General features: G+C 45.3%; 1 protein-coding gene across 1 annotated transcript in view; it reads left to right on the forward strand.

The window, feature by feature from the left end:
- Positions 1-9820, forward strand: part of NUP133 (nucleoporin 133) — a 508027-nt gene that overhangs the window by 131985 nt on the left and 366222 nt on the right. The window lies entirely within an intron of this gene.

Raw genomic sequence — 9820 nt, forward strand, 5'->3', positions numbered from 1 at the left:
GGGTAATTGATGATAGTTCATTTTAAGTTGCCACCAGTGGCCAACTTGGTACACCAGCGTGCTCTGCTAAAGCATGACAGCTGCTACAGCGGCCGTCTTGGTACTCCACCTACAGAAGCAGAGTTTTTCAGAGCAGTGGCAGCCATCTTTGCCAAATGGAGGCAGCACCTTTGGCAAAGGCAGGAAAATGAATTGTAAAGCCCATGGCTTGGAAATTTAAAGGGGAAGGAACAACTGACCTAACTTGAAGACCAAAGACAGCAAGGGCAGTGATTCGAATCCAGAGAAGACCGGTGCTCAAGAAAAATAGGGAAAGAAACAAACAAGAGGAGACAAATCTGAAAAAACAATACAGACATCATTGTGAAAGTGATGCAAAAACATCATTCTAAAGCATTCACAAAATAAAGGAAACAAATTGTGTATACGAACATATGATAAACACAACATAGCAGTGTGGACAGAAGGTATCTCCTAAATCAGCCAGGAAGTAGTCAATCGCCACCAATGCCTTTGCAGGGAAAAAAAAAAGGTGGTAGCCCACCGATTTGTGGGGGGTGTAAAAGTTATAACAACTATACACAGGCTGTGCACATAGACCCACCATAATGAAAAATCGAAATGAGTAGTGCAACTATAAAAAATGCAGATACACAAGTTTTCCCACAGCAGAAAACAATCAGTTAGTGATTCCCACGTGCAGTGTAGACTGTAGCAGGATCACAAGATCTTTGCAGAGTTGTGTCCACGGAAGCATCCATCTTCACGGATCTCTTTCTTGGAGTGATTTTTTGCCAGGTGGAGGGCTCAGGACTCAGCTTAGGTAGAGGATCTCAGTCTGATAAGGCTGGAAAAAGTAAACATACTGTAGGTCAGAGCAAAAGGAAGACAAGTCCTCTGGTATGTGCAAAAAAATAGCGCTTTTTCCATCTCTTTGTGCAGTAAGACGGAAGTGGAAACCCCAGCAATGCAGAATGTTATCTCGGAGTAGAGTCAGGAGAGGTTGCAGGCTTCACCTGTGTTATAGTGTCGGCCAGGACAAATCCAGATATAGTTGAATTGGGGCTCCATCCCATTCCAGAGAGTGCAGATTACGGACTTTATTAAGAATTTCCTCCTCGGTGAAGTAGTGGATTCTGCAAATACCATCTCTGTGTTTGAAAGAAAAACCTCTAGGTCGTAAGGCTCTATAAGCACTGTCCATTTCTAACTTGCTTTTTAAAAGCTTTATTTCTGATTTGCAGGTTTCTCGGACTTCTTGAACGAGAAGATGGAAATACTTTTCTGTTGGGATATGCCTAATGCATTCCCTCCCAGGAAGCAAAGTCCTCTTCTTCAGCGTCTGATGAAGAATGAGAGCAAGCATTAATCCCTGATTTACGTTTGAGCGGAGTCTCCAGTGTTCCAGTAGAAAAAACAGAGACATGGCTGATTCTCGGTTCACCCTCGGCATATAAAGAAGGTTCCACTAATGTAAGGGCCATATAATTGGGCGAATCGTGAGACTCGGGCACTCCTGGCTCCTAGGATTGAGTAAATGTGCGGTTACCACTAGCATCCCGCGTGCATCTCGGCCCTGCGAGTTTCCTCCTGAGGGATGGCCCAGGTTTGTGAGGGAGAAACATGTCCAGTAGCCTGTGCAGCACAGGTGATAGGAGAATTGGGCCCCAAAGAGGTCTTCATATCGCTTGGTGGGGTGAGCTGTGTACTTGGTGACAAGCTCCGGGAAGACCAATCCAGACCATCAGTAGCCATCGGCCAAGTACTCACATGTCCCTCAGCTGGAGGATGTCTCTAGCGGGTGTTGAGACGAAGCCGGTGGATGGCATCCATCGAGTCAGGCAGAGTCCTGAGAGCAGGACAAGAGAGATCTCGGGGATCACCTGGAACAGAACCCAGGGAGTGTTCCGCAGTGGTGAGTCCAGGCCACAAGTCCGAAGCCTCCACCATCTTGCCATGTGGTTGCTGGTCTGTGCGGTCAGAGCCATCAAAGTAGGCCTTGATAGAGGAGCTCAATCACCAGTTGTTCTGCGAACGGGCAAACAATTTAGAGGATCTCGGAGAATAAGTTGCAAATGGTGATTAAATTGCAGGTCTACCACAGAGCATCAGTGAAGCACGTCTGCTCACTCTGCCGTTCAGCCCACCCCCTTCAAGGTTTTTTTAATTGTGTGAGGAGTTCTAAAACTTCTCTCTTTCTCTGCAGCTGTCAAAAAGGGCGGGGTAGGTTTGGAATATTGCCAGAGCATGGCTTATTATTTGTCTAATTGTCTGAAGTCGAGATGTGCAGGATCTGTGGTCACACTCAATAGCCTCCCAGGGTTGTTATCCTACCATACTCAGTTTATGCTTTACAGAGGGCCTTGCAGCAGTTGCTGATGTCATAGTCTCTTCACCTCAGCTGGAGAGATTCCCAGGTTTTTACTCTATCCTGTTCATGGTTCCAAAACCAAACGGTGAGGTACGTCTCATTCTGGACTTGGAGTCTCTCCACATGTTTATGCATGTCTGCAAGTTTCACATGGAATCGGCAAGATCAGTCATCACCTCCCTTCAGCTGGGGGATCTTCTTGCTTCAGTGAACCTGAAGAATGCCTACCTACATGTGCCAGTATTTCCCCCACACCAACGCCTTTTGCTTTGGGGGAAGAACACTTTTAATTTGTGGCACTTGCACTCAGCTTTTCCACAGCCCCTGTTTTTTGCACTGTTGCATTTTTTTTTTCTCGTTCAAGTTTTTTATTGAAAAATATCACAAATATAAAGATAACAACAAAGATTCTAGCATCAGTGTGACAATTTTCAACATACATTTTCCAGAATTACAAAGAGCACATTAAACACATAAAACAGAGGTACAGACCTACATGATAAGGGGGACAAAGGTTCTTCTCTTGGTAACATGGGCAAAGTTAACAGAGACAACATTCAAGTAGCAGTTATAAGAATTTTTATCAACTGGTGCAATGGTATGCAGAATTATGTACTAACTGGCATCTAACTATATACCTTCTACCTGGGTTGTCTCTCAGATTAATGAACCTAAGGATACTAGAAATACAAACAGGACAGGAGGGGAGGGGAGGAAGGGGGTAAAGAAGGTAAAGTGTGAATAGTCGTATTAATAGGAGAAGGTGTATTTAAGGTGTGTTTAATTAGGTCGTGGGTGGAGTAGTGGAACTTAGATAGTGAGTAATCGTCGATCAAAGGTGGGTGGTAAGAAGCGTTGTACCCATGGATCCCATATAGCCTCAAATTTAGCCATAGAGTTGGTTTGTTGTGCTGTCCTCTTTTCATGAGACATGATCCATGAGATATAGTTTTTAGTCTTAGCAATACGGAGGATGGGTGATTTCCATGATATGGCAATTTCATGTTTGGCTGCTGAGAGTACTTGCAAGGTAAGTTTCCGTTTAGATGGAGGGAAGTCTGCAGAGAAGAGATTAAGGAGGGCCAGGGATGGAGTTTTAGGTGTATCCCTATCATTAAGAATTGTAAGCATGCAGAAGATACGATCCCAAAATTTGGACACTACTGGGCAGGACCACCAGGTATGGAGGTAAGAGCCATGTGCAGCACATCCTCTAAAGCACAGGGGGGAATAGTTCGGTGCAAAGGAGGCTATTCTGGTAAGAACCATATACCATCTTAAGATGACTTTATAGTTAATTTCTAGAATATTAGTGTTACTAGAGCATGATTTAGTGGTTTTCCATAAGCGTTGCCAGTCCTCTTCGCTAAGGGTAAGACCGTTATCCTGTTCCCATTTCTGAATGTATGAGGGGGGAGATGGAGCTGCGGGGGAGGTAAGGGATGAATACAGGAGGGAGATAAGCCCGGGGCTGTGGGGGTCGTCTCGGCATTTGAGCTCAAAGGGCGAGAATCCAGCCCGGGTGTTCTTGCGAGCAGTCGTCTTAGTTATGTAATCAATTATTTGCAAGTATCGGAATAGTTCTTTCCCGGAAATTTTATATTTTCCCCTTAAGTAGGAAAAGGATTTTATACCATTATCGGACTGTAGTCTCCAAAGTCTAGTCAGGCCCTGTTCAGACCAGGCTAGAAAAGATTGTGGTGATTCCATGGCTGGCAAGAAGCCCGGGTTGGAGAGGAAGGAGAGTAGAGGGAGATGAGCGAAGATAAGTCCCGTTGAGAATTTGGAAGAGTCCCATAGACGTAAAGAGTGAGATATAATCGGGTTTGGTATGGAGGGACGGTGTTTGGTGGGGAGCCAGAGAATGTTGTCTGTAGCTATAGGAAGAATGTGTTGGGCCTCAATATCGACCCAGTGCGGTATTTCATAGGTGGCATGATACTTAGTGAGCTGACTAAGCTGGGAAGCAAGATAATATTTAGAAAAATTAGGGACCCGTAGACCTCCGCTGGTTCTTGACAGGAGCATTGTACGTAACGGTACCCTAGGTCTTTTATTCACCCAAATGAGATTGAAAAGTTTTAAGAATGTTCACAGGGACACATATTGGCAACACTCAAAAGAGGTAGAGAAGTTTGGGGAGGATAGTCATCTTTACCGCTGCAACCCGCCCCAGCCAGGATAAGTGATATTTTGTCCAGGAGGATAGTAGGTTTTTGAGATTGGAGAACATGGCTGGGAAGTTGGCTACATATAGCGTGTGGTAAGAAGCTGTCAGTTGAATGCCTAGGTAGGGAAGGGAATTAGTGTTCCATTGGAAAGGGAAGTTTTCTTGTAGGAAGGAGACCGTAGAATGGGGTAGTGAAATATTGAGGGCTATAGATTTAGTTTCGTTTAAGCTAAGTCCAGAGTATTTCTCAAAAGTGCGGAGGACCTGTAGGAGGTTGGGTAAGGAAGCTGTTGGGGTTAGTGAGGATGAGTAGTGCGTCATCTGCAAAGAGGGATATTTTATGGTGCGATTTTCCGTGTGTAATGCCCGTGATGTCTGGATGGGAGCGAATGAGTTGAGCCAGGGGTTCGATGGCTAGGGCGAACAGTATTGGGGATAGAGGGCAGCCTTGTCTAGTGCCCCGATGGATATTTATTGGGTTAGAGTGAAAACCTGAATATTTAACACGGGCCGTAGGTGAATCATATAATGATGAGATGATATTAAGAAAGCCAGGGCCGAAACCTCTGAGTCTTAGAGTGGATAAAAGGTATGGCCAGGAGATAGTGTCGAAAGCTTTTCTGATATCAAGGGAGAGTAGCATCGCGGGGGTATTCTGAGATTTAGCAAGGGTGGTAAGGTGAATTATTCTACGTATATTATCGCTAGCTTGGCGCGTGGGTATGAAGCCCGCACTGTTGCATTTTTATGCTGTCCATGTCATGGGCTATTTGGACAACCTTCTTCTGAAGGACTGGTCAGAACAGTTTCCGAGTTCAAACATCCAGTGGACAGTTCAAACATTACAGTTACTCAACCTCAATCTCTGCTGTCAGAGATATGGACCTTTCAAGCCAAGGCCCTCGGTGAGATGATGGTCTTGGGTCCGATTGTAGCCCTATTCGAGGCAGTACCATACACTCAGTACCCCTCCGACATTTCCAACTGAACATTCTAGCTGTGTATCTCTGGTCTGATTTTGAAGGCAAGGGAGTTCTTTCTGCCACTGCAGTGGGTTTTACTGGCAACTGAGCCAGCCTGCTAGGCTGGGAGAGTGTGCTATGAACCTTGACTGTACCAGAAAATGGTTTAACTCTATTTGTAAGTAAATGACAAATGTTTAACTAATGAAAGTAAGATGCTTTTATATCAGTAAGCAGAGCTACATGCTGATCTGTTTTTTAGTGAAAGGGAGTAAAGGTCCACTTAAAGAGAGCTTGGGATTCTACCTTGTTCAATTTGAAACCCACTTTAGCTACTACCTGTGTTGCCAGGAATATAGATTTTTGGCTTCCACAGGTGAGGTTCACTTGCTTGCAGGTACTCCCAGAGAACAGTTGCTTGGAAATGCTGCTTCCAAGCTGTGTTTGTGTATTTTACCCTTCTGTAGTGATCTGTAGTCTTTAAAAAGGATATTTTTTGTAGCCAGAGAATGAGGTAGGGGTAAAGGTGGGATTCTCTTTAATCTACCTATCCAATACCCCAAATCCCAATGACACCATCCTTCCACAATGAAGATCAATCTCCTCCAATGCATTCATCCTGGGGATCATAGAGCAGGGGTTTCGACAATCCCCCTCATCTTTTAGTAACAGATCTTCCCAGAGACTCAAAAGCCAATATGCTTTGTTTACTGTTGGGAGATCTAGTAGACCAACAGGTAATTTTACCCTGTGCCAATGGAAGAACAGGGCAGGGGTTTTTATTTTTCACGTTTCTGTTGTGAAGAAACCTTCGGGGAAATATTGTCTTATCTTAAACCTCAGATCCCTAAATCCATCAGATACAAGACGTTCAGGATGGGCTCCATCTTCTCAAGCAGGACTATTCTTCAGCTGGTGGCCTTTGTGGCGACCCTGGATTTGCTAGATGCCTACTTACATATACCCATAAGAGAATCTTCTCAGAAGTACATAAGATTAGCAGTGAGGATTGGATCTGTAATTCATCACTACTACTTCAAAATACTTCTCTCTGGCCTATCTCTCTTCACCCACCCCCCTGTATTTTTCCCCTACATTCTGGGGGAGGCTATGGCATATGGCTATGGCATGAGATTGGTTTGGTTGATCAACGTATCAAAGTCAAAATTGGTCCCCTCTTTATCACCCAGGGAACAGCAATATCTGGTGGTTGTACAGGGGCAATGAGGGCATGCTGGGACTTGTAGTTCCCTAGCTGATATGTTATGAAACTGTATTCTACCTGAAAGTACTACAATGCCATTATAGAACTAAGAACTAATACTCACCTGATTCCTGGGTCCACCAACAAACGCAGCCTCCCGTCTCCCATGCTGTTAGAAGTTGCATACAGCGTGTGCTGGTTACTAATTAAACCGGCGCGCGCGCTGTGTGCAGCTTCTGAGAAGATACGCTATTAGCATAGCGGGGAAGGCGAATTTTGCATCGCTCCCGCTACGCTAATAGCATAGCTTCTCAGAAGCTGCACACTGCGTGCGCCGGTTTAAGTAGTAAGTATCGCCGCCGATACCGATGCTTGTATCGGTGCATCCCTAGTGTTTTCCCACTTAAGTGAAATCAGTTGGTCGCCTTAAGATTAATTATGTCATTAGTGGGTCTAATGACAGCTTGCTTCCCTGCAGTCCGGTAGGCCCGTTTCCATCAGAGAACACTTCAGAGATTTCTTCTAAGGGTCTGTAACAGACTCCAGAGGAGACATAGTAGGGGGATTATGCTTGCATCCTCTGCAGATACCCTCCCTTTTTAGGCCTCATAGGCATGGCAATTAAAATACAGTCCTGGAGCTCATTTCCTAATGCACCTAGAAGCATGTAATGTTTTTCCATGGCTGGATGCACACCTTGACGTTTAACGGTGTCCAGGTGTATTCAGCCTGGCTCAGTTTACATAAAACATAATTTTCTGTGTTTCAGAGCAGTTCAGCCCTGTTTTATGCAGCTAAACGTGCCTAAGTGCACTTGAAAACAAAGTGGAACGCGTGTCATAAAAAGATACTACATGAGCTTCTTTGCTGCACATATATGAACCCATTAAAATCAAAGGGGGCAAGCAGCAAACTCGGCACACAAATGTGCGAAAACGCACATACACGTGTTCCCGCAATGCATAGGTGTGAACTGAGCTGGACAGCTGCAGAAATAGCTATTCCTGTGTCACCTGGCCCATGGTCTTTAGCCCCATGGTGAGGGGCCCCAAACAGCTACTCACAGTACCAGCACCAAGGGTTAAACAAGGGTCCCCATAGTGGTCACTGTGGTCCTTGCACCTCCATCTGCTCCTAGATGGAAATTGATTCCAAATAACACATCTTCAGCATGTGATCACAGTCCATGCCCCCTTCTAAGATTGCCACCATGCATTAACTGTGCATGCCCAGCCTGTACAGAACATGCTCAGGCATCCTAGAGAGTCTCAATATTGCTGCCGGGGGTTCCAACAGGGCCTCCCGGAGGCCACAAACATGCAATGTTTGCAAGGGCCACGTAGAGGGGTCACGAGGTGGCAGACATACCTCTCAGGGCGGAGTGCAGCAATTTTGAAAAAAAAAAAAATTAAAGGGCCAACCCAGCTCAGTCCAGTAAGCGTGTCCTGGGGTCCCTTCGGTGGGTGGGGGTGTTTATAGGGGGGTTAAGGATGATGCACAACAATCCACAAGGGCATTCACTTCGGACGAGCATACCCCTTCTTTCTGGAGGCGGTCTTCAGGGATGGGGTCACACCAATGCAGATACATAATTAAATATAATCACTGCCCTGGTCCTGTATGGCACTTTGCAGCTAACCCAATATGCTGCAAAATGTGCAACATTACAGGCTGGCTTCGCATCTTCTGACATTGTTCTTGTGGGGTATGGGTATGTCCCCTGAAGCTACTGCCGTGGGGCAGCAATCAGGCAACTGGACCTTTTGACACTGACCAAAAATTGAGGAGTTTCTATTGTGGGGGGGGTTATATGAGTGGTTACAGCTCTGGCCAGTGCCCAATTACCGGATGATACCTGCATATTACCCAGTCTTCTATAATGAGCCTGTGCCCTGTACTGTATAATCAAGAAAATACTTCTGCTGCCTTTACAGCCAGACTTTTTAGTCCTCAATGCATAAATGAAATGCTCTATTTTTTATCTCAATATCATATTAATATTAGGGATGCACCAATACAATTTTTTCAGTATAGAGTATGAGTACCAATATTTTTTATACCAACATCGGCATTCTGTGGTAGCCTGATTTAGCCGGGAAATCAGTGTTTTATGAAAAGCACACCAGCTTGACGCTCCCTTGCGACACTGCGAGGCAGCCTGGCTTTCTTATCAATCAGGAAGCCAGGCCGTGGGTGGGGGTGATTGGTCAGGAAGACAGGCTGCCTCAGTGTCTTGTCAAGCCAGCTTCCTAGCCAATCGGAAAGCCAAAACTGGTGTGGAAATAAAAAAAAAAAAAACTACTTGCCCAGTGGCTAAAGCGGGGGCCAAATCTACTTGTCCCTCATGACAATCTACTTGTCCCAATACAAAAAATAGTTTTAATTAAAACTTAGGCATGCACCAATACCAGTTTTTGGGTATCAAGTACCCACATTTTGCTTTCGGTACTCGCCGATGGCAAGTACCCATACCGGTGCTACCGTTGGCATAGAGCAGGCTTCCCAATCAGAAAGCCGGGTGGCAAGTAATTATCTGATGGGCCGGGAAGCCGGCCCAATGGTGTTTTGCTTCCCGGCCAATCAGGAAACCTGGAATCTGGTCATTACTCACCGCCCCCGCTTCCTGATTGCACAGGAAGCTGGCTCCATTTTCCCCTACGGCACTGCCAGTCAGAGGAAATCTTACTCTGACCGGAAGTTCCGGTATCAGGGAAGGTATCGAAGCATTTGGGCGAGAACAAGTACTCACCCAAATACTCTGTATCGGTGCATCCCTAATCAAAACTGTATTTGACTGCTAAATAGGTTTGTGAGAGACGAGGCCAGATTTGATCGAGTAATTCCATTTTCCCATATTACCCGGGAAAGTGAACTTGCCCTTTAATGCACGTTGTGCGTGTCAGAGAGTTCTGCTGCCTGGCTACCATGGTATGGCACACAGTGGAATGGTGGCAGCACTCAATGCTCACACACAATGTCCTACAAATGCATTTATTTGCATGCAGATGGCAAGGGCAGCAGGGTTGGTTTTAATTGTTTTACTTTATCACTTTTATTTTTTAAATTTTTACATTTGTATAACTTTTTTAAAATAATTTTTTACTTCCCCCCCC

This window comes from Nanorana parkeri, unplaced genomic scaffold (genome assembly GCF_000935625.1).
Source record: "Nanorana parkeri isolate BGI_ZX_2015 unplaced genomic scaffold, ASM93562v1 scaffold515, whole genome shotgun sequence".
In the NCBI taxonomy this organism is placed as follows: domain Eukaryota; kingdom Metazoa; phylum Chordata; class Amphibia; order Anura; family Dicroglossidae; genus Nanorana; species Nanorana parkeri.